Here is a 26,491-nt window from a genome sequence, read left to right as displayed (position 1 = left end):
TCTTTTGTTTTAAAAGGGTATGAACTGCTCACATGAGGTGATTAGGATCTTTTTAAACTTCTCCCATTTGCCGCCCGTACTCTTATTTATGAGGATGTTGTCCCAATTAATGTTACCGATAGTAGTTCTGAGCTGATCAAATTTTGCTTTACTAAAATTTAGGTTTTTTTGTCGCTCCCTGATAAGGTTTCTTTTTGAGTGACAGCCTTGGCATTAAGTAGAATTTAATGTAGAGACATACCCACTCCCCCTTTCTGTTCCCCACGGTCTGCTCTGAAGAGACTTTAACCCTGCAAATTTGCCACCCAATCGCACTTATCATCAAGCCATGTTTCGGTTATACCCACTATATCGTAGTTTTCGTCACTCTCACTTCAAGCTCATCCACTTTACCAATCAGACTTCTTGCATTCATTGCCATACCATTTATACGGTTGTTGTTGTTCTTTATATTTATTTTGCTACTAATGGTACTATTGGCTGTTCTGTCAGTTCTAACTGTACTACCCCCATTCCCATTTCTTGGTCCCAGGTTGCTATTTACACTGTCTACCCCCCCCCCCCCCCCCGTTTCTCTTTTTTGCCCTCCCCCCAGTCCCTAGCTTAAACACTCCTCCAGCCTTCTAGCCATCACGGCTGCACCCTCCGCATTAAGATGCAACCCGTCCCTATGGTAGAGCCTGTAGCCAACGGCAAAGACATCCCAGTTCTCCAAGAACCCAAATCCTTTCTTCCTACACCAACTCCGAAGCCACTTGTTTACCTCCCTAAGATCCTACTGCCTTTCTAGTGTGGCTTTTGGTGCAAGTAGTATTTCCAAGAAAACTACCTTGGAGGTCCTCGCCCTAAGCTTGGATCCTAGGTCCCTGAAATTGTTTTTGAGAGTCCTCCATTGACTTCTAATTTGTTCATTACTAATGAATCATTAGTGCCAACGTGCACCATGACCGCTGGATCCTCACCAGCCGTTCCCAGTAATCTGTCAATCTGATCCGCAATGTGTCGAACTCAAGCCTCGGGAAGACAACACACCATACTTTTTTTAATATAAAATATTTTTTTATAAACTGAGATAGGATAACAAAGGCTGGAGGGAATAACCCCCATAAAGAGAAAATACTAAGCAGTCAAAGTGCAAACAACCATGCAGCACAGAACAGCAGGAACAAAAAAGGCCTGAGGCAACATATAACACAGGAATGTATGACCAGAGAATGTGGAGTAATGAACCCTCCACCTCATCACATCGCCAACATGTAGGGTCTATGGATGGTTGCACATGTCTAAACGGATCAGAACCCTGGACCAGCGAGGTAAGACATTGTAAATAGACTCTTAGAACCGGGAATACTGAATCTTTCCCCACAAAACTAAATATCAGTCTGCTCATCTCCTCCTGCTCTATAACATCATGCCTGCATTTCGACAGTATGTTTAAAGGGGTTGTCCCGCGCCGAAACAGGTTTTTTTTTTTTTTCAATAGCCCCCCCGTTCAGCGCGAGACAAACCCGATGCATGTGTTGAAAAAAAAAAAACGGATAGTACTTACCCGAATCCCCGCGCTCCGGTGACTTCTTACTTACCTTGCGAAGATGGCCGCCAGGATCTTCACCCTCGGTGGACCGCAGGTCTTCTGTGCGGTCCATTGCCGATTCCAGCCTCCTGATTGGCTGGAATCGGCACACGTGACGGGGCGGAGCTACGAGGAGCAGCTCTCCAGCATGAGCAGCCCCATTCAACACGGAGAAGACCAGACTGCGCAAGCGCGTCTAATCGGGCGATTAGACGCTGAAAATTAGACGGCTCCATGGAGACGAGGACGCTAGCAACGGAACAGGTAAGTGAATAACTTCTGTATGGCTCATAATTAATGCGCAATGTACATTACAAAGTGCATTAATATGGCCATACAGAAGTGTATACCCCAACTTTGTTTCGCGGGACAACCCCTTTAAACTGGCAAACTCCCTTTATTGCTCAAATAGGTAATGGACTGGGTGCCCCATATAAAGCTAAACGAACCCTGCAGGAAGTGTGTCAAACTATTAAACCTCATGTCCACGGGCATTTTTTCACTGCGTATTTTGGTTTGATGCACGGCCGCGTGATATGCGGTGAATGGAGTCAATGAAAGTAAATTGATTTTCATTGATCCATTTACATGAGCATCTAGAAACTGCATGTGGATACTCTATTTCTCGAGTACCACGCAGCATGAGCCCTATACTTTTGTATGGGCAGCATATGCAACACTGTCCATGCGCAAAACATTGCAAATGGGCAGCAATTCATATGCAACCCCACTATGGAACAGAGCCGGGAACTTAAAATAAAAAGACAGAGTCACACTGTGCCTGACCTTATGCGTGAGATATGCAGTCATGCGCAGTATACTCGCTGCCCATATGCAGTCTCTGTCAGCTCTCTGCTAGCAGAGCCTGCACTACAAACATTAGTAAAATGTTGCGGTGTCCCTTCCCCTAGTGGACATGAGACCTTAGGGGGTGAAATGTTCAATGACTCCAACCTATTAACCCGATACACCTTTTAATGGCGGCCGTTAAGAGGCCTTATTCTGATGTATTTGATGTATTTGAATTTATCAAAAAGTGGGGACCATGGAAACTGACGATCCCCGCTGTTTAACCCTTTTATATGCAGTGGTCAATGCGACCGTGGCATGTAAAGGGCTGCCAGAGGGAGGGTGCTCCTTCTATCACCCATCGAAGCCCATGGCTATGGCACCAACTGGCTTAAATATGGCTTCCGGGTCTGCCAACTGCGTCAGTTTATGAGGCTCAGCCCCCGGCTGAACTTGATAGGCCATATAATACACTCCAATACTGAAGTATAGTAGTGGATTGTAAGACCAATCAAGTTGGGTGATATTTAAATCCCCTATTGTGACAAAAAAAAAAACTATAGAAAAAGTCTAAAAATATAGTAAAAATGAAAACATCGAAACCCCTACGTTTCCCCCCCCCCCCTTACTATGTAAAAAATATACAAATAACCATCTCAAATCTGGTATCGCCATATTCATAATGACCCAAAATGTTCACAAAAATGGGATAAATGCAATAAATAAGCCCTTATAGAGCTCTGTTAATGGAAAAATAAAAATGCTATGGCTCTTGGAATGCGGCAGGAGAGAAAATCTTTAAAAAAATGTTTTTTGTGTACAAAAATAGCAAAACTTTAAAAAAAAAATGTATAAACTTGGTATCATCGGAATCATACTGACACGGAAAATAATGTTATCTCGTTATTTATTTTTTTCCGCAATCTACCTAAAAAATGAAAAGATATGCAAGGGTTGTAGATGAAGAATGGAAGGTTGTCAGCATAGACCACCGCTTTATAGGAGGATCCAGGAGTAGAAATACCTGCAATATCATCCTTCACCTGAATATGGCAAAGAAAATGTTTAAGGGTAAGGCTGAAAATGAGAGGAAAGGGGACAAGCTTCCCTACTGGTCATGAAGCCAATCTGGGACGGGGTGATAGTTGCCTGAAAGAAGAGCAGCCAATATTGAGGCCAAGATCTTTGCAAAACTAGAGCACAAAGCAGACTCCTTCTGAGATTTATGGATACCAGTGATATGTGCATGAAGAGCATCCATCAAGAAGGCCAAACCTTGTGGAAGTGCATTAAACTAGACCAGCAAAAATGACATCAGGACTTCAGAGAAGGACTTATAATATGCAAGAGGGAAGCCATCAGGGCCTGGAGCCTTTCACAAAGTTGACTATTTAATTGCAGCCAAAAGTTCAAGGTTGGTGTTGGGAAACTCGAGAGCTGCTATATCAACATTTTTAAAGGGAAGACATGCAGAGGAATGGATGTAGGCTTGAGCCCAAGAGCAAAAATCTGCACCCAGTTTCAGGATTTTAGGTATCAACCAAGTATAGTAAGGCATAGCAATTCCTAAACACTGCAGCTATGTCATTGGAGAGATGCTTAGGTTCAAGCGTAGACGTTAAAACCTCAGGAACGTATGTATGGACTTGTTGAGCTCTAAGGGTTTTGGCAAGAGATTGGCTGCATTTGGTAACATAACTGTAATAATGACACCAACACTTAGCAAGAAAGGTCTCAGATTTAATAATGAGAAGTTACACAGTGCGGCGTGTTTTTGGGTAAGAGAGAGAAGATTGTCTGCAGTAGGTGAGTGTTTATATTGGGTTTCCAGTGTGGCCTTCACTGAGAAAGTGCAAAACAGCTAAAGTCAGCTCACGGTAAAGCCGAGCGCCGTCTTCAATTATTGCCTGCTCTGCAACACATTTGTGGGCTTGCCATACTGTAAAAGGACTGGACTCAGTAGAAGGACTAAGCTCAAAGACGTCCCAGAAGGCCCATGATCACTGCTTTATCTCACAAAACTCCAGTTCAGAGAACCTCCAGAAATATTTGCATATATGGTTGAGAGTGATATCAGTAGGTCATATTAGCAATATCTGTTGACTTTTAATATTTCTGCTCCTTCAAATCCTTACATTTTAGTGCAATTTCCATCGCATTTAATCAGAACAGTTTGAAAATGTAGTAATTAACTCTACGAACATCGAGCATTATGTTTTGTACCAGGTTCTATTTACTTGTCTTGACTAGTGTTGTTCCTTGATGTCAGCCAGGTGATAAAATCGAGTTGGTCTGATTTTTAGCAAAAAAGCAATAAGGTGCGTTGGCAGGTGTGTTGGCCTAGCACTGTTGCCTTACAGTGCTGGAGATCTTGGTTTGAATCTGACCTTGATAGGGATTTGCAAGGCAGCAGTGCTAACCACTGGGCCACCTCCACTGTTGTTCAAGGCGGCCAAATTAGAGAATCCAATTTTTACTCTTATTGATTGTAATGGAAGTCGAAATCGGGAGTCCAGATTCACAATTATTTTTTAATTCCGACCCATAATAATTGCTCAACACTAGTCTTGACTTACAGGACATGTTGATGTGGGTATTGGGAGAACGAGAGTGTAGCCACTGATGTGATAACTGGGAGAAAGAGAGAGTAGTCAATGCTGTGATAACAGGTGGAGATGGGCACTGCAGTGACTACTGAGAGTATAGTCCCTACGTTGATAAGGAACGGGGCACTGTTTTACCTAGTGCGGGTGGGAGGGTGCTGCTGTATCTGCCCGGGGAAAGGAGCACTGTTACATTGGCAGTGTAACAGTAAATTACAATATTATCAATATCCAATGATCTATCGTGAGCCAACATACAACGTCATAGATGGTCCGGATCTGCGGCACGTCCACTTTGCTGGAAAATACAGCCAGACAGTATGGACCTTTCACTGGTAAAACCCCTGTATTACTGAAGCGTATGCACTGATTGGCTCTCTAATAGCGCCTCTCTATAGTACAGTGTGGTACTGCATGTCCTATACTGCTCTTTACCTGTGCTAGGATGAGCGGCTCCAAGTGATGGCAGCTCCATCGAGTTTTCCGATACACAGTATGCTCTTGGTTGACACTTTGGTGCTCAGGAACCGATTTCCAGTTTTCCAACAATTGCAATATCTTCGACATACAATGGTCGTCGTGGACCCAATTAATGTTGTATGTTGAGAGACCAATGTACTGTCAAATGGAGAACATTGCCATGACTAATGGTGGAAAGGGAAGCAGAGTTAACATTGGAGAGAGGAGAGAACATTGCTGTAGTTACTGCAGGGTTATGGGGGTATTGCAGTGATTCCTGTAAACCCAGTACTGGTCATTGTGATTTTTTTGTGCTTAGCTATGGTCACACCACTTCACTTTGTACAGTAACTTGTGACAACCAGTCAGGCATTGAGTTTTACTGTCTCACAGCAATATATTTCTCCATCCTTACTAAGTACCTAGAATTCCTGTACTTCTATATTTTCTTAGAAAACAACTCATGCTGTGTTCATGGCAACTAAGGAAGTGGAGAAGATTGAGGCCGGAGCTCAGTACAGGTTCAACCTACTTATCCTGATTGAAGGAGAGCAATTAGCAATATGAATAAGCCTCTTCATCAACGTTATGAGGCTATTGTGATGTAGAAATGCTGCCAGCGGGGTTGCTGTTTCCATAGAGAGTATCTGCACTCTTCCCTGACTTCATGTCTTCTAGGTGTGTGGTCTACCCAGAGACCAGGGTGGTCTAAGCAGCCCCCTCTAGGCCACAGCATACCACAATTAGTTCAGCTATTAGATGGTCTACAGTCTGTTCCACATTCTCAATTTTGGTTTTGGATACAATCCCAAAGAGTTTTGTTTTCTGCGTGGTGGGCACGGGTCATAGTGAGGTGAGGACGAAATTATGGGGACCACCATTCTTGGTTCAAGAATGGTTGCACGAAACCTTCTTATGTGGTATAAAGCTACCGGACTATGAAAAGTGCCTCAAACACCTTGCTCCATTTCTGTTAATGGCTTCCTGCATCTGTAGAATAAAGGCCTTTGGCTGGGCGTCTAGAAGAATAGGAGCACAGCTGGGTCATGGGCCTTCATGCAGAAATGTCATTACTTCTATTACAGTAAATTACCGGATAACTGGATTCTCCAAAGCAATTAAATGCTTATTCAGACCGTCTACTGAGTTCTTCCAACCCTTTAAGAGACATTTTTAGTACAGACACGACATTCATGTAGTGCTGATATGCTTCATACTTTTATATGAAGGTCTTATAATGACCTGGACTGACATTAGGACTAAACATTGCACTCTTATAGTTTAAGGAGTTGTCCAGTTGGAAACTGACTTTTTAAAATTAGATCCAAATGAGTTATGTTCCTTTTCCGAGGATGGGTAAGTAGTAGCGTTTATTTTATTGTTTTAACTTCTTTGGAACTAATTTAAAAAAATCAGTTTGTAAGTTTAAATTCCTTTAACCCCTTAATGACGCGGCTTCTTTTTCTTTTTTCATTTTCGTTTTTGCCTCCCCCTTCAAAAAAATCGAACCTCCTTTATTTATCCATCGACATCGCTGTATGAGGGCTTGTTTTTTGCAGGACGAGTTGTATTTTTCAATGGTGCTATTTATTGTGCCATATAATGTACTGAAAAACTTTTAAAAAATTCTAAGTGGAGTAAAATGAAAAAAAGAAATACATTCCACCATATTTCAGTGCGTCTTGTTTCTACGGCGCACAAACTGCAACACAAATGACAAAAATATCTTTATTCTATGGGTCAGTACGATTGCTACGATATCAAACTTGTATAGTTTTTTTTTCTACTGTACTACTCTTTTTTTTTCAAAGACATTTAATTTTTTCAATTATTTTCTCCCGTCATCTTGTGGGCGCGATAACTTTTTTATTTTTCTGTCGACGTAGTTGAGCGAGGGCTCATTTTTTGCAGGATGTCCAATAGTTTTTGTAAGTACCAATTTGGAGTACATATGACTTTTTGATCGCTTTTTATTGCATTTTTTTCTGGGAGACAGGGTAACTGAAAAAGTGCATTTCTGGCGTTCTTTATTTTTTTTTCGGATGACGTTCACTGTGCGGGGTAAATAATGTGCTACTTTGATAGATCGGACTTTTACGGACGCGGCGATACCAAATACATATTTTCATTTTATGATTTAGATTTTTTAATTATAGATTAAAAAGGGAGGTGATTTAAACTTTTAAAACTTTTTTTTTTCTTTTACAATTAATAAAACTTTATTGATCTTATTTTTACTTTTCTTTTAAGCCCACCTGGGGGACTACAACATGCAATGCTTTGATCGCTCCTGCAGTATGATGTAATAGTAACATAGTAACATAGTATGTAAGGCCGAATGAAGACATTGTCCATCTAGTCCAGCCTGTCTATCCTACTGTGTTGATCCAGAGGAAGGCAAAAAACCCCAAGGCCAGAAGCCAATTAGCCCTTTTGGGGGAAAAATTCCTTCCCGACTCCCTAATGGCAATCAGACTGTTCCCTGGATCAACCCCTAATAGTTCCTACCTGCCTGTATACCAGGATTGACACTTAACCTAATATTTATATCCTGTAATATCCTTCTTCTCCAGAAAGACATCAAGTCCCCTTTTAAACTCCTGTATGGATTTTGCCATCACCACTTCCTCCGGTAGAGAGTTCCACAGTCTAACTGCTCTTACAGTAAAGGACCCTTTTCTGTGTTGGTGATGAAACCTACTTTCTTCTAATCGTAGCGGATGTCCTCTTGTTACCGTCGCGGTCCTGGGCGTAAACAGATCTTGGGAGAGATCCTTGTGTTGTCCCCTCATGTACTTATACATGGTTATTTGGTCGCCGCTTAACCTTCTTTTTTCTAGAGTAAATAGTCCCAATTTGGATAGCCTCTCTGGGTATTCCAGTCCCGTCATTCCATGTATTAGTTTAGTTGCCCTTCTTTGAACCCCCTCAAGCACTGTGACATCTTTCCTGAGCACCGGTGTCCAGAATTGTACGCAGTATTCCATGTGAGGTCTGACAAGTGCCTTATATAATGGAAGGATAATGTTCTCGTCCTTCGCCCCTATACCTCTTTTAATGCACCCCAAGACTTTATTTGCCTTTGCAGCAGCTGACTGGCATTGGTTACTCCAGTTTAGTCTATTATCCACTAATACCCCCAGATCCTTTTCCATATCACTTTTCCCTAGTGGTACCCCATTAAGTGAATATTTGTGACATCCGTTTCTCCTGCCCATGTGCATAGTCTTACATTTTTCAACATTGAACTTCATTTGCCATTTTTCTGCCCAAGCCCCCATCTTATCCAGGTCCGTTTGTAGCCGTACATTGTCCTCCGTTGCATTAATTATATTGTATAATTTTGTGTCATCTGCAAATATTGATATTTTGCTGTGCAGCCCCTCTGTCAGGCTGCTGATAAATATGTTGAACAGAGTGGGGCCTAGTACTGAACCCTGTGGCACCCCGCTAGCGACTGTAGTCCAATCAGAGTATGAGCCATTTATTACCACCCTCTGCTTTCTATCGTTGAGCCAATTTTTTACCCACTTACACACGTTTTCGCCCAGTCCGAGCTGCCTCATTTTGTATATTAGCCTATTATGTGGCACGGTGTCAAAGGCTTTAGAGAAGTCCAGATATACAAGATCAATAGATTCTCCCTGGTCCAGCTTAGAGCTTACTTCATCGTAGAAACTGATCAGATTTGTCTGACATGAGCGACCCTTCATGAATCCATGCTGGTGAGGAGTTATTCCCTTAATTTCCTTGAGGTACTCATCGATGGTGTCTCTCAGAATCCCCTCGAAAATTTTTCCCGTTACTGAAGTGAGACTTACTGGCCTGTAGTTACCAGGCTCACTTTTGCTCCCTTTTTTGTAAATTGGAACCACGTTGGCAATGCGCCAGTCCAATGGTACTACTCCGGTCTTGATAGTGTCTAGAAATATTAGGTATAGCGGCCTAGCTATCTCGTCACTTAGTTCCTTTAGTATCCTTGGGTGTTATACATCTGGGCCCGGCGATTTATCAATTTTAGTTTTCTTTAGACACTTCCGCACCTCCTCCTGTGTTAGGTATGAGATATTTTGTGAGGGGTTCGTTTTATTCCCCTGCATCCCGTGTGGCATTTCCTTTTCTTTGGTGAACACACTTGAGAAGAAACTGTTTAGTAGATTTGCTTTCCCTTCGTCATCATCAATGATTTCTCCTGCATTGTTTTTTAAAGGGCCAGCGCTCTCCCTGCAAATCCTTTTGCTGTTTATGTAGTTGAAAAATAGCTTCGGGTTGTTTCTGCTCTCTTTTGCGATCTGTCTTTCTGCTTCCTCCTTGGCAGTTTTTATTGTATCTTTGCATATTTTGTTTTTTTCCCTGTATGATTTTAGCGCTTCTTCGCTGCCTTCTTGCTTTAGTAGTTTGAACGCTTTCTTCTTTTCGTTTATTGCCCCTCTTACCGTCTTGTCGAGCCACATTGGTTTCCTTTTAGCTGAGTTTCTTTTCTTTTTAAAGGGAATGAACTGCTCACATGAGGCGATTAGGATCCTTTTAAACTTTTCCCATTTGTCCTATGTACCGTTATTTTTGAGGATGTTGTCCCAATTAATGTTACCGATAGTAGTTCTAAGCTCATCAAATTTTGCTTTACTAAAGTTTAGTTTCTTTGTCACTCCCTGATAAGGCTTCCTATTGATTGACAGCTGGAAGTTGATTATATTGTGGTCGCTGTTCCCCAAGTGCCCCTCAACCTGCACCCCCTTTATACGTTCCGGTTTGTTGGTTAGTACTAGGTCCAGAATGGCCCTCCCTCTTGTTGGTTCCTGCACAAGTTGGTTCAGGTAATTGTCTTTAATTACTCTCAAGAACTTATCACCCCTGTGAGATTTGCAGGTTTCGTTCTCCCATGTTATATCTGGATAATTAAAGTCCCCCATGATAATCACTTCATTTCGTTTTGACACCTCTTCTATCTGCCTTAGTAGTAAGTTTTCAGTTTCTTCTGTTGCTTTTGGTGGTCGATAGAAGACCCCTATCAGGATTTTGTTATTTTTTCCTCCCTGTATTTCTACCCACAGAGATTCCACCTGTTCGTCTCCTACCCCTATATCCTCCCGTAGCCTCGGCTTCAAGTTCGATTTGACGTACAGACATACCCCTCCCCCTTTCTGGTTCCTTCGGTCTCTTCTGAAGAGATTGTACCCCTGCAAATTCACCGCCCAATCGCACTTATCATCAAGCCATGTTTCAGTAATTCCGACTATATCATAGCTTTCATCCGTCATTCTCGCTTCAAGCTCACCCACTTTACCGATCAGACTTCGTGCATTCGTGGTCATACAATTTATATCATTTTTTTTGTTTTTTAAATTTGTTTTGTTGCTATTCGTACTTATGGCTGATCTATCAGTTCTAACTGTACTAACCCCACCCCCTGCTCGTCCCCCATTCCCTTTGCTTGGACCCGGATCGCTAATTACACTGGCTACCCGACTATTTCTCATTTTACCCTCCCCCCAGTCCCTAGTTTAAACACTCCTCCAGCCTTCTAGCCATCTTTTCCCCCAGCACAGCTGCACCCTCCCCATTAAGATGCAGCCCGTCCCTACGGTAGAGCCTGTAGCCGACCGCAAAGTCAGCCCAGTTCTCCAGGAACCCAAATCCCTCCTTCTTACACCAACTCCGGAGCCACTTGTTTACCTCCCTAAGATCCTGCTGCCTTTCTAGTGTGGCTTTAGGTACAGGTAGTATTTCCGAGAAAACTACCCTGGAGGTCCTTGCCCTGAGCTTGGACCATAAGTCCCTGAAATCATTTTTGAGGGCCCTCCATTGACCTCTATCTTGTTCATTGGTGCCAACGTGCACCATGACTGCTGGATCCTCACCAGCCCCTCCCAGTAATCTGTCAATCCGATCCGCGATGTGTCAAACTCGAGCGCCAGGAAGACAACACACCGTTCGACGATCCCGGTCTTTATGGCAGATTGCCCTCTCTGTCCCCCTAATAATTGAGTCCCCCACCACTAGGACCTGTCTAGCCTGCCCTGCACTCCCCGTCCCCGTCTCACTGGAGCAGTCATCCCCCTGGCGTTCAGAGAGCCTGTCGTGCTGCAGTGGTGCTGGCTCTGTAATGGCATCGCCCTCATCTGCCAACGTTGCAGACATGTTGGGTTGTGCCAGTTCAGGACCAGCCTCCCTGAATCTATTCTCTCTACGCCTCCTTCTATCTGATACCCAGCTGACTGCCTGCTCCCCCCGCTCTTCCGTAGCACCATCCGCCCCCGCCTCTACACCAGCGAGTGTCTGCTCAGTGAGCACCAAACTCCTTTCCATGATGTCAATGGCTCTCAGTGTTGCTAGTTGCCCATTTAGATCCAGAATTTGGGCTTCTAAATGTGCGACGTGCACGCATCTTGCGCAACAGTATGCACCCTCGATCGGCTGATCAAGGACCGCATACATTGCACAAGTAGCACACTGGATGACATTGCCAGGCATGGAGCTCATCCTAATGGGGATCTACAATTTACTTGTGGAAGTAGTGAAGATAGACTTGTTCACACTCCGCTCACACGCTGCCGCAACCGCTGACCCGCTGCCGCAACCCCTCACCCGCTGCCGCAACCCCTCACCCGCTGCCGCAACCCCTCACCCGCTGCTGCAACCCCTCACCCGCTGCTACCTCTGTGCAACCACTCACACACTGCCGCTCTCGCGCAACCTCTTACCCGCTGACACTTATGCGCAACCAGTCAAAAAAAATTTTTTTTTTATTTTTTTTTAATACCCCCCACACAAACACTTAGACCCCCAGACACACACACACACGGAAGACACCACTAACCAGATACACAGAAGACACACACTTAGCTCACAAACACACACAGAAGATACTTATCAGCTCCTCCACTCCTCCGCTCCTCCTGGTGACGTCACCCGCTGTCCCGGCGGCCGCTCACTCTGCCCTCCTGTCTCAGCTACTCCGCTGAACTCCTGGTGGCTTCTTGGCGCTGGCTGCTGCGCTCCGGTCTCACTGGTCACTCCTGCCCCCGCACCTGCTTCGGCTGCCCCCGCACCTGCTTCGGCTGCTGAGCTGCTCCGCTGTCCCCTTCAGCTCCCCGCTCATGCCTCCGTCTCGTGCCGCTGCTCCTGGCGTCTGACGTCACTTCCGGAATCAGATGATAATGATAATGATAATGACCAGGCATGGTAATGCTATAGCATTACGTCATACTGCCATTTGACAGGCAGTCTGAGGATTGCTTGATAGGCAGTCTGCTAAGGCAGCCCTGGGGCTTTTCAGAAGGCCGATCGGGGGATTTAAATGCCGCTGTCAGAATTGACAGTGGCATTTAAAGGGTTAATAGCCGCGATTGGCCGCACAGCCGATTGCAGTTATTGCCCGCGGGTGTCAGCTGTAATAAACAGCTGACGTCCACGCTGTATGAAGAGAGGTCCCCCCGCGACCTCTCTTCATACATACTCTGATGCTCCAGGAGGTACCCCTACGTCCTTGGTCGTTGAGGGGTTAATCTAGCATTAATAGAGTTTTCTAGATTATTAAATTTTCTGGTATATTACAACTTCATATATGTTAAAAGCCCATATAAATCATTTGTGCCATTAAAGGGAATCTGTCAGATTGAACTTACTTTATAAACTGCAGGCATCATGTTATAGAGCAGGAGGAGCCGAGCAGATTTATATATATAGTGGGGGGAAAAAGTCTTTAGTCAGATACCAATTGTACAAGTTCTCCCACTTAAAAAGATGAGAGAGGCCTGTAATTGTCATAATAGGTAGACCTCAACTATGAGAGACAACATGAGAAAACACATCCTGAAAATCACAGTCTGATTTTTAACTAATTTATTTGCAAATTATGGTGGAAAATAAGTATTTGGTCAATAACAAAAGTTCATCCCAATACTTTGTTATATATTCTTTATTTGCAATGACAGAGGTCAAACGTTTTCTGTAAGTCCTCACAAGGTTGGCACTCACTGTTGCTGGTATGTTGGCCCATTCCTCCATGCAGATCTCCTTAATAGCAGTGATGTTTTGGGGCTGTCGCTGGGCAACACGGACTTTCAACTCCCTCCAAAGGTTTTCTATAGGGTTGAGATCTGGAGACTGACTAGGCCACTCCAGGACCTTGAAATGCTTCTTAAGAAGCCACTCCTTCTTTACCCTGGCAGTGTCCTTGGGATCATTGTCATGCTGAAAGACCCAGCCATGTTTCATCTTCAGTGCCCTTGATGATGGAAGGAGGTTTGCACTCAAAATCTCACGATACATGGCCCCATTCATTCTTTCATGTATACGGATCAGTCGTCCTGGTCCCTTTGCAGAGAAACAGACCCAAAACATGATGTTGCCACCCCCATGCTTCACAGTAGGTATGGTGCTCTTTGGATGCAACTCAGCATTCTTTCTCCTCCAAACACGACGAGTTGTGTTTCTGCCAAACAGTTCTACTTTGGTTTCATCTGACCATATGACATTCTCCCAATACTCTTCTGGATCGTCCAAATGCTTTATAGCAAACTTCATTTGGCCCCCGGACTTGTACTGGCTTAAGCAGGGGGACACGTCTGGCACTGCAGGATCTGAGTCCCTGGCGGTGTAGTGTGTTACTGATGGTAGCCTTTGTTACGTTGGTCCCAGCACTCTGCAGGTCATTCACTAGGTTTTCCTGTGTGGTTCTGGGATTTTTGCTCACCGTTCTTGTGATCATTTTGACCCCACGGGGTGAGATCTTGTGTGGAGCCCCAGATCGAGGGAGATTATCAGTGATCTTTTATCTCTTCAATTTTCTAATTATTGCTCTCACAGTTGATTTCTTCACACCGAGCTGCTTGCCTATTGCATATTCAGTCTTCTCAGTCTGGTGCAGGGCTACAATGTTTCTGGTGTCCTTCGACAGCTCTTTGGTCTTCACCATAGTGGAGTTTGGAGTGTGACTGCTTGAGGTTGTGGACAGGTGTCTTTTATACTGATAACAAGTTCAAACAGGTGCCATTACTACAGGTAATGAGTGGAGGTCAGAGGAGTCTCTTAAAGAAGAAGTTACAGGTCTGTGGGACCCAGAAATCTTGTTTGTTTGTAGGTGACCAAATACTTATAATCCACCACAATTTGCAAATAAATTAGTTACAAATGTGTGATGTGCAATGTGATTTTCTGGATGTGTTTTCTCATGTTGTCCCTCATAGTTGAGGTCTACCTATGATGTCAATTACAGGCCTCTCTTGTCTTTTTAAGTGGGAAAACTTGTACGATTGGTATCTGACTAAATACTTTTTTCCCCACTGTAGTTTTATTGGGAGAGGTTCAGTAGAACTTGTATTTTATTCATTTATATCTCTGCACATTCCGACCTGAACAGTCCAATGGGCAGAGCTATCAGTGATTGACAGCTACCCCTGTATGTACAGTCATACACAGCTGTCACTGATAGCTCCGCCCATTGGACTGTTCAGCTTAGAACGTGCAGAAATATAAATTAATGAAATACAAGTTATACTGAATCTTTCTTCATAAAACTATATGGTCAAAAGTATTTGGACACTGAAGGCAAATTTAGCAAATATCCAAATACTGAGTTTGCCGAACGCCATGCTGGGAAGGGCCTGGATAAAAGAAAAAGCTGGTCATTTTGTAATAACTAGTCATTTATCCGATTGAGCACTTGTGGGATGAACTGGAAAACACAGGTACAACCCTGCCACCCACGGCCATCCTCACAACAATCTCTTCTCACAGCCTTGCAGAAGGAATGGCTGGCTATTCCTGCCTAGACTTACAGAGAACTTGTGGAAAGTATGCCTCAATGTGCTGCCGCTGTAATACAAGCAAAAGGAGGGCCGACACGTTACTATATAGAGATGGTGTAAGAGCACTGGCGTGCAGACTTAATTGTTACATTTTTTGGTAGTTCTCGAGCTCATTATTAATTTTGGAATTACTCTCATGGTGGCTCAGTGGTTAGCACTGTTGCCTTGCAGTACTGGGGTCCTGGATTCAAAGGACAACCTCTGCATGGTGTTTGTATGTTCTCTATGTGTTTTTATGGGTTTCCTCCCACACTGCAAAACATACAGATAGGTGATTATGGATTGTTAGCCCCAATTGGGGCAAAATCTAGTATCATGTGATGTAAAGCGTTGTGTAATATGCATGCGCCATGTAACGGTCATTCAAGGTTAATGGAATTTTACAGTATTATAACCAATAGAATCTTACAAAATGATAACGCAACTGATGATAAATTTTGTGCTGTAGACTGTAGCGAATGTACCACAATCGCAGGCACATTTACTGCTATGGGGCGACGGCTCACTCCACCTTCATGAAAGGCACTTGGGCAAAGCTCTGCAGTTTCACAATTGTACCTGTAAGATTTGAGATGCCACTGGAAATTCTGCACTAAACGAAAAAAGTCTATAGCTATGTGGGCATGGAGAGGTTAATTCTTGCCTCCATTAGTGAGCTGTTCCGCCTGGTACATCCAGTTCTCTGTGACGGTTTCGGACCCTTTATATTGTGTGTTCTCAGTTTCTAGACTTCTCTTGGCTTTTGGCACAATAGATTTTATGACATACTGAACGTGCTAATAAACCACAAGTGACACGAGCCTCATAAACCAGAGACTGATGTAGCAAAATACATCTCAAATTGGCAAGTGCAAAATTGATGGGAAATTAGATCCTCAAATGTTCTGCCAGAAGTAAACCAAAAATGAAAAATGTATCTTTTACTTATACAGATGTAGCAGAGCAAGAATTGTCATCTAGCGCTGCATCAATTTAAAGGGGTTATCCATATTTTCTTTTAAACCGGTAGCCTATCTTAAGAATAGACCATATATGTTCGAGCCATAGATGAACGACCGCCTGCTTACACGGGCCGATTATTGTTTTATTTTTATGCCTGCTCAATCCGAACGACGAAAAAATTATCGTGCAGGCATTTACACTGAACGATTATCGTTTAGATTGGAGTGATCTAGCAAGAATCTGATCATTCAATATTAAAGGCCCCTTAAGGTGCATTTACACACACAGATCGCTCAAAGTTCATCAGAAACTAACAGTTCTGAGCGATCATTTTGCATAGGTACTAATGCGCTAAATCAGCCCTTTAGTACTTTATTGCATGTATTTAGAGAACAGCGGGTGGTCTGTTCTCTAAATACAACACTATTGCTATCCAGTGGGACAGCAGCTGTTAACAGCTGTTAAAGGATGTTATCAGTTGTTATCAGCGCTGCCCACGAAGAACATAGCATGCAGTCCGTCTTATCTTATCGTCTTGAGGGACGAAGATTTTATGTGGACTGAAGTCAGCGATGGACGAAATGTGCACAGTAAGGGCTCCCACCCAGTCGCATTTTTTTCTCCACTGCAATGCGATTCTAAATTTAAAGTCTCGCATCGCAGTGCGAGAAAAACGCAGGCAGATATCCCAAAATCGCTGGGATATCGCTGCGACATCGCCAGTCTTTTCAATGGGGCCAGCGGCAGCAGCGCTAGCCCCATTGAAAAGATATGGAGAATGCCGCTGACTTCTGCCACAGCTGTGACAGGAGTTTCCTGAAGGAACCCACTGTCACAGCTGTGGCAGAAGTCAGCGGCATGCTATCCCATTGCTTTCAATGGGATCGGCACTGTTGCCAATCCCATTGAAAGCAGTGGTTTCTGACAAGCCCTGCAGAATGATTATCGGAGAAGGGCTTGAAATGTAAGCCCTTCCCCGATAATCATAAAAAAGTGGTTAAAAAAATAATAAATAAGTTACTCACCTCTCCTGCTGTCAGCCGCGTCCTCCGGCTGGCTCCCCTGCACTGCTACTGAGCTCTTTCAGCAGACGGGGATTTAAAAATCCCCGCCTCCTGAAAGGGCTGTGCAGATTGGCTGAGGGCTCAGCCAATAGCAGCTAATGCTTAGCTATTGGCTGAGCGCTCAGCCAATGGCAGATAGGTCTTAGCTATTCATTCATGAAGAGCTAATATATTGCTATCTAATGAATATTGCTATCTAATGTCCGCGGCATTCTCCATATCTTTTCAATGGGGTTAGCGCTGCTGCCGCTGGCCCCATTGAAAAGACTGTCGCAACGATATTGCTGCGATTTCTCGCACTGCTCTGCAAGAGTTTTCACTCTCGCAGCGCAGTGGAGAAAAAAATGCTAGTGGGTGGGAGCCCTTAGTGTACGATGGGCGCACGTAAAAGGGCCCTTAGGTTCTTTCTCTTCTCTTGACTCTTCTGGATGTTCGTATCAGCTAATTTATGACCACAACAACATTTATCCTTGTTGCCTTCAGGAGAGGAGAGATGAGGCTGAAAACCAAGCCATTAGTCCAGCACACTGACGGATCTGAAGGGAGATGCTTTCTGCAGTTTGCTATATATAGTGATATGCGAAAGCTGCAGAAGACAAATGGTGCTAAACTTTTATTTAAACCCTGTTGCAAAATTGATTTTCAGCCCGAAATAGTTGCATTAAAGTGAAAAAAGTGCCCCCAAAGGTCCTTTAAATCAGTTGCTCCTTAAATGGCTTATAACAGAAGGCAACACTTTTCAAAAGCAATGAAGATGGGCTATAGGTTTGCGGTCCCTTTAAATAATGTAGTGGGCTTGCACATAGTCTTATTTAAAACGGCAGAAAACAGTGATTCTTGGAGAATCTGTCACTGATGTGATGAAAAACATTGTTGGAAAAATGAAACTTTTGGAATTTTCCATTGCTTTTAAGGAAACTAAAGGGAAGAAACAAGCAGCAACATAAGATAAGTCGAAATCCTTGGAGCCCTATAAATTCTTCTTCCAGCTGGATGTGTTGGAGCCGACGACAGCTGTACAGTCAGGACATGGGCCAGCCAAATGATAGTAAAACACAGTGACACAACCAACAGAACCGGGGGACATTGTGTCTTGTACAGCGCATGTTGTTCTATGTGATATGGAGTACATTGCCGTCTCTGGGGGTCAGCCTTGTCATGTATTTGTAAAAACAGTTCAAACCGTATAAACTATTATTACGGTGTCCTCCGAGGACCTATAAAACCGCGTGGGTTTATAAGCCCACGTGCCATGTGCCCATCTAGAAAATGATATCAAGACAAGCAAGTTGGCAAACTTCTTTATTAGCGATAATTTGGTACAGTCTGGGCCCTGGAAGGGTTTTATACGCCCACGTGTGATGTACAGTACACACAGGGCAACATTATGCCGGGCCACACATGGAAGAGAAGTAATGCAGATATATGAAGCCTTGCCCATGTGAGAAAATGCTCGATCACACATGGAACTGTTTAGAGCAAATTACTATTTTACTATCAATGACAACAGCCATACACAAAACAGATATTTATAACCATCACCAGAAGGGGGCGCTCCACTCTTACCAACTAGGCTGAGGTATAATGAAAAGCGTAGAGGTCATGTGACTTCTAGCAATATCAAAGAGAAGCAAAAAGTAATTGAAAACCATTGAAAGCAGTCAAAAACATACGATATAGGAAAGCTCCAGAAAATGTTTTGACCCACTTGACTCCTACGTTGCCCATAGACACAACGGGGCAACCCTTATGCTGCAAATTTTCTTGACAGGTCTTATTGATTTCAATGGAATCTGCTAATATACTGATGTCTGTATGGTCCTGCCAAGGGGTCCTCGGCATTTCCCATATAGGGAAACTAGCATTTAACTGATTGAACATCAACTGGTACGATGTAAGTCTAATTGTCTTCGACAAGATAAGGGAACGTAGAAGTCTCCGGCAGCCACTTGGTTTCCCCATTGAAATAACTTGAAATGGGAAAAGTTTTCTTCTACCTTTTCCTGTTAGCACAGAACCAACCTGACTTTGAGCTGAATATCTGAAACTATATTTACAAGAATAGTACAGTGAAAATGACTGAAAACCCAACGGAAACCTAATGGATTGCATGATAATTCAATGGGGTCTATTTGTAAAATATATCCGTTTTAGGTGTTACTCCCCTGCTGTGAACAGAAGCCATAATATTAATGCGAACAGAAAAAAATACCAAATTGCTCCCTATGCACCATCTGATTCTCCAAGCTACTTGACTTGGCACCGGAGATGTCCAAAAATAAAATTCATCTTTATTTCAGTGTCAAGTGCCTTAGGGCCCTTTTACAAGAGCCGATAAATCATTCAGATTTCAACATCCAGCGGGGATTCCTCTTTATAGGCTAATGCAAACAATCTAATAGCAGTAACTCAGGATACAAGATAAGTCATTGAATGCATCTACAAAGTTGCTCAACTAGTTACTCATGCAGCAAACTTTAAAGAACATCTGTCATCACCTTTCAGCTCCGTAACCTACATTATGGGCCCAAAAGTGAATGGACGGGGAATCTGGGGAACTGCTTTTTATACTTACCAGGTCCCCCAAGACACATATAGTGGTTCAGAAGAGATCCATACACTATCCTACCAAAAGTATTTAGACATCCCTATCAGTAGAATGCATTGTGTCTTATTAGCGTGTCATATGTTCTAAACCATGCTACATAAGATGCAGACCCTTGGAGGGGTCATCCATAGAAATGATGGGAACTGCACACTATTGGTTATGCCGCTGCACACAAGCCGTCCATCATGAAGCACCATGCATCGTCTCGTCTACAATGGTGCAAAAAGCGTTGTCATTGGACAGTTGAGCAATGGAAGAACGTTCTATAGAGTGATCACACTACTCCATCTTCAGATCAGATGGAGGTACCTGGGTGTGGAGGATCCTGGGGAACGCCTCTCACCTGAGTATGTTGTGCCAACAGTTAAGTACTGTTCCCTTATGGTCTGTGGATGTTTTACATGGCATGGTCTCGGTCCGTTAGTTGTAATGAAAGAACCATGAACACGGAGGTGTACCTAGACAAAAATGTGCTGCCACCAATGTGGTAATGCTTTGGAAATGGTCAGCAATACTTCCAGTAAGACAATGCGCCTTGTCACAAATCCAACGCTGCTTTCCATTGGTTTTAGGATATGGACATTCCACGATTAGACTGACCTGAACCCTACTGAAAATTTTTGGGACAAACTAGAACATTGGGTCAGAAAATATGAACAGCGTCCATTTTATTAGAAAACTCTCCAAATGTTTGCAGGATGAATGGAGGGAAATACCAGCTGTAGTGTATTAGATGTTACTAGAAAGTATGCCATGGAGAGTATCCAATGTCATTTGGGCCAAAGGAGCTCCACTAGGTATGAACGCATGGAAATAACTTACTACTTTTGATTCTTGCTCAGAGGTCTAATTACTGTACTTTTGGTAGACCGTCTAATTACACAACCTTGGCTGCTGCTTCAACTTCTGATTCACTAACATACAGTCATTTCTTGGGTGGAAACCCTTCTTACGAAATCTGTATGTACACTATATTTAGGTTCATATCTATTTCCTCTCTGTATATACTGTACATCAGCTATACCCACTGAACTCTTTATGGAACCGGTTTATCAGCACTGCTGGATACTTACTGTACGTTCGCTTGAGCATTGAACAAGTAGCACCTGCTTGATAAATAAAGACATGGGGGAACATTTTGTGACACGCACAGGGATGGATAGGACATTTGCATAAATCAACAGACACGCCACAAAGCCAAACTACCTTCACCAGGAAGTTGGAAAGTATATCCATAACTTATAGCTTTTATTAATAGTAGGATTAGTCATGATAGCATTTACATTAAATACCCATTTCACATTTCAAATATGGCGAAGCCCACAGCAGCACTGTGGCCCCTTACTTGTGCTGATCGGCAGGGGTCCCGAATTTCACATTAGCGTGAATACAGTATATATGATTGTTGTCAACAGCTTGGAGGAGTTTACATCATGCAAATCTAGATGGGAGGGGTTGAAAGGAGGATACATTAGTCAGGTGAATATTCTATCTCCATAACCATAACCATGAAAAGTAATAATAGCAAAGACCCCGGATGTCAGAACATGGCTACATCTGCGAAGGCAGGTTGGGTTGCCATAGTGGCGTATCTCACAAATACTTTTTATTCGGTCTGTGGCTATAGGGAATCATTAGAGATGAGCGAGCACCCAAATGCTCGGGTCCGCATTATTCGAGTCGAGCTTTTCGTAAAATTGGAGAGCTCTACTCGAGTAACGAACCCCATTGACTACAATGGGAGACTCGAGCATTTTTGTATGTGGGATGCCGGATCCTGAGCTTTTTTTTTTTTTCCAGGTTTGTCTCTCTCTCTCTTTTGCCAGCCAGCCAGCCAAAAAGTTTGCCAATGACGCGCGCTGCGTTGTGGCAGAGAGGAGCCAAAACAGGCACGTCACAGCGGGGAGGAGCCAAAGACTGGAGCGGGGTCGAACACGGCTTGATGCTCGTTCGAGTAACGAGCACCATCGAGTACGCTAATACTCGACCGAGCATCAAGCTTGGCAGAGTACATTCGCTCAACTCTAGGAATCATAAAGAATATTCAATTAATAGCCCACAGATCCCTTGTAGTTTATTATTTGCCTAATTATTCAGTGATTTTGAGAGTCATAAAAAAAAAGCAAAAAAAACTACACCCTCTTGAATTCTATGGTTTTATGCATCAAGATATAATAAAAACATCTGGTCCTTAGAAAGTCTTAAAAGTAGGTAGATACAACCTCAAATGATCACCGACACATGACAAGTTACACCATCTCAGATGTGGCTCTCGGGTGATTTTTGCAGTTTCTTTGAGCATTGCACGATCTGACCTTGGGGTGAATTTTCTGGGACTCCACTCCTGGGAAGATTGTCAATGATCTTGAATGATTTCTACTTGTAAATAACCTTTCTCAATGCAGAATGATAGACTCCAAATAGTTTGGACATGACCTTACACCCTTCCCAGATTGATTGGCAGCAACAATTACTTCTCTAATGTCTTTCTGCCTGTTTCCTGATGTCTTTCTTCTCTGGCATTGTGTTAATACATGCCTGAATGCTCCAGACCAGCAAATTGCCAAAATGTCTGCTTTTATAGAGGTGGTCACACTTGCTGATGATCATTTAATCAAGGGCATTTGATAAGCAGCTCCTACTTACCCTCTTAATTCTTATGGAAGCTGTAAGGGTTAACTTAATTTCTCACACACTGCTTCTGCATTTTGCCCTAGTTTTTGTAAATATGGTGTAATTTGTCATAAGTTGTTCATCTGAGGTTGTATTTGCCTAATTTTAAGACCTTCTAAGGACCAGATGTTTTTGTTATTTAGTCTTGATACATAAAGCGATAGAATTCAAAGAAGATGTATTTAGTCTTTCTCATGACAGTATATGTGACAGAACATTCAAAAAAACAGCATTTCTTTGAAATATTATCAACACCTCACATTCCCCTCTCCCATATAACTAAGTTGCCCACAGGTTTGGCTGCCAGAGAATTCCCTATACACAGTGCCCAACAGAAAGTACCCCCATCAACTGTGCCAGCCAGCAAGTCCCTTTATAAACTGTGCCCATCAATAGGTGCCTACATATACAATCTCAGATTACTATTAGAGTGTTTCCATATATAGCCTCCTCTAAAAACTGTCAGATAGAGTTAGTGCCACATAGAGTGTACCCGAGTGCCAGCAGAGAGACCCCATAACAGTGCCAATCTGAGAGTGCTCCCATACATGCCCCTAGGCTAAAAGCATACCTATATCAGTGCTAGTCAGAGAGTATCTCCATACATAACACCAGACAGAAAGTATCCCCATAATAGTGCAAGCCAGAGAGTGCCCCATAACAGTGCCAGTCAGAGAGTGCCTCATACATGCCACCAGGCCGAAAGTATACCCATAACAGTGCCAGTCAGAGTGCCCCCATAACTGTACCAGCCTGAGAGTGCCATATAACAGTGCCAGACAGTACCCCATAACAGTGCCAACCAGAAAGTGCCCCTATTAGAGATGAGCGAACGTACTCGTCCGAGCTTGATATTCGTGCGAATATTAGGGTGTTCGGGATGCTCGTTACTCGTAACGAGTACCACGCGGTGTTCCGGTTACGTTCAGTTTCCTCTTTGAGACGTTAGCGCGCTTTTCTGGCCAATTGAAAGACAGGGAAGGCATTACAACTTCCCCCTGTGACGTTCAAGCCCTATACCACCCCCCTGCTGTGAGTGGCTAGGGCGATCAGATGTCACCCGAGTATAAAAGTCGGCCCCTCCCGCGGCTCGCCTCAGATGCCGTGTGAGTTAGTGAGGGAAAGTGCTGTTCTATTGGAGTTGCTGTAGGGAGAGTGTTTGTAGTGAGTGTAGGCTTCAAGAACCCCAAAGGTCCTTCTTAGGGCCACATCTACCTGTGTGCAGGCTGCTGTTAGCAGTGGAGAAATTTTTTTTTTTTCTCAAAATCGGCAGTGCAGAGCATTGCATCCGGTATTAGGGACAGAAGTGGTGCTTAGGCAGGGAGAGTGTTAGGAGTGAGTGTAGCCTTCAAGAACCTCAACGGTCCTTTCTAGGGCCACATTTAACTGTGTGGAGTACTGTGCAGGCTGCTGTTAGCTGTGTTGCTTTTTTTTTTTCTTCTCAAAATCGGCGGTGCAGAGCATTGCACCCTGCATTGATACTACAGGCACAGAATTGTATAGGCAGGGCCACAACACAGTTATTAGTCATTGAATAGACGCAGTGGGCCTTTTCTTTTTTAACAAAAGGGAAAAAAGTATATTTGCCCTGCCTCTGTCAGTCCTAAGGGCTCTGGGTACGTGTGTGCTGCGTGGAGAACCTAAAAAAATCAGACGCAACCAGCTACGGTTGAGTGCAGCCTTGCGCCAATTTCTTTCCTGGCTGGGAAATACCTGCTCTGCCACAGTTAATAACTCTGCAGCAGTAAAGTTCTGTGACACTTTTGCAGGGCCGCAACACAGTTATATTAGTCATTGAATAGACGCAGTGGGCCTTTTCTTTTTTAACAAAAGGGAAAAAAGTACATTTGCCCTGCCTCTGTCAGTCCTAAGGGCTCTGGGTACGTGTGTGCTGCGTGGAGAACGTAAAAAAATCAGACGCAACCAGCTACGGTTGAGTGCAGCCTTGCGCCAATTTCTTTCCTGCCTGGGAAATACCTGCTTTGCCACAGTTAATAACTCTGCAACAGTAAAGTTCTGTGACACTTTTGCAGGGCCGCAACACAGTGTCAGTTATTAAACTTATTATTCAGTGAATAGACGCAGTGGGCCTATCCTTTTAAACAAAAGGGAAAAAAGTATATTTGCCCTGCCTCTGTCAGTCCTAAGGGCTCTGGGTACGTGTGTGCTGCGTGGAGAACGTAAAAAAATCAGACGCAACCAGCTACGGTTGAGTGCAGCCTTGCGCCAATTTCTTTCCTCCCTGGGAAATACCTGCTCTGCCACAGTTAATAACTCTGCAACAGTAAAGTTCTGTGACACTTTTGCAGGGCCGCAACACAGTTATTAAACTTATTATTCATTCACTAGAGGCAGTGGGCCTTTCCTTTTTAAAAAAAGTTAAAAAGTTATATTTGGCCTGCAGTCTTGCGCCAATTTCTTTCCTGCCTGTGAAATCAAATCACTGGTAATACAGCATGCTGAGGGGTAGCGGTAGGCCTAGAGGACGTGGACGCGGCCGAGGACGCGTAGGCCCAAGTGAGGGTGTGGGCACAGGCCGAGCTCCTGATCCAGGTGTGTCGCAGCCGACTGCTGCGCGATTAGGAGAGAGGCACGTTTCTGGCGTCCCCACATTCATCGCCCAATTAATGGGTCCACGCGGGAGACCTTTATTAGAAAATGAGCAGTGTGAGCAGGTCCTGTCCTGGATGGCAGAAAGTGCTTCGAGCAACCTATCGTCCAGCCACAGTTCTGCGCCGTCCACTGCTGCAAATTCGAATCCTCTGTCTGCTGCTCCTCCTTCCTCCCAGCCTCCTCACTTCACTACAATGACACATGCTCAGGAGCGGGAACACTCCCAGGAACTGTTCTCGGGCCCCTGCTCAGATTGGGCAGCAGTGGTTCCTCTCCCACCAGAGGAGTTTATCGTCACTGATGCACAACCATTGGAAAGTTCCCGGGGTCCGGGGGATGAGGCTGGGGACTTCCGCCAACTGTCTCAAGAACTTTCTGTGGGTGAGGAGGACGATGACGATGAGACACAGTTGTCTTGCAGTGAGGTAGTAGTAAGGGCAGTAAGTCCGAGGGAGGAGCGCACAGAGGATTCGGAGGAAGAGCAGCAGGACGATGAGGTGACTGACCCCACCTGGTGTGCAACGCCTACACAGGACAGGTCTTCAGAGGGGGAGGCACGGGCAGCAGCAGGGCAGGTTGCAAGAGGCAGTGCGGTGGCCAGGGGTAGAGGCAGGGCCAGACCGAATAATCCACAAACTGTTTCCCAAAGCGCACCCTCGCGCCATGCCACCCTGCAGAGGCCGAGGTGCTCTAAGGTCTGGCAGTTTTTCACCGAGACGCCTGACGACCGACGAACAGTGGTGTGCAACCTTTGTCGCGCCAAGATCAGCCGGGGAGCCACCACCAACAGCCTCACCACCACCAGCATGCGCAGACATATGATGGCCAAGCACCCCACAAGGTGGGACGAAGGCCGTTCACCGCCTCCGGTTTGCACCGCTGCCTCTCCCCCTGTGCCCCAACCTGCCACTGAGATCCAACCCCCCTCTCAGGACACAGGCACTACCGTCTCATGGCCTGCACCCACACCCTCACCTCCGCTGTCCTCGGCCGCATCCACCAATGTCTCGCACCGCACAGTCCAGCCGTCGCTAGCGCAAGTGTTGGAGCGCAAGCGAAAGTACGCCGCCACGCACCCGCACGCTCAATCGTTAACCGTCAACATAGCCAAATTTATCAGCCTTGAGATGCTGCCGTATAGGGTTGTGGAAACAGAGGCTTTCAAAGCTATGATGGCGGCGGCGGCCCCGCGCTACTCAGTTCCCAGTCGCCACTACTTTTCCCGATGTGCCGTCCCAGCCCTGCATGACCACGTCTCCCGCAACATTGTACGCGCCCTCACCAATGCGGTTAGTGGCAAGGTCCACTTAACTACGGACACGTGGACAAGCACAGGCGGGCAGGGCCACTACATC

Source organism: Eleutherodactylus coqui, chromosome 1, assembly GCF_035609145.1.
Source record: "Eleutherodactylus coqui strain aEleCoq1 chromosome 1, aEleCoq1.hap1, whole genome shotgun sequence".
NCBI lineage: Eukaryota > Metazoa > Chordata > Amphibia > Anura > Eleutherodactylidae > Eleutherodactylus > Eleutherodactylus coqui.
This window is presented reverse-complemented; position numbering follows the sequence as displayed.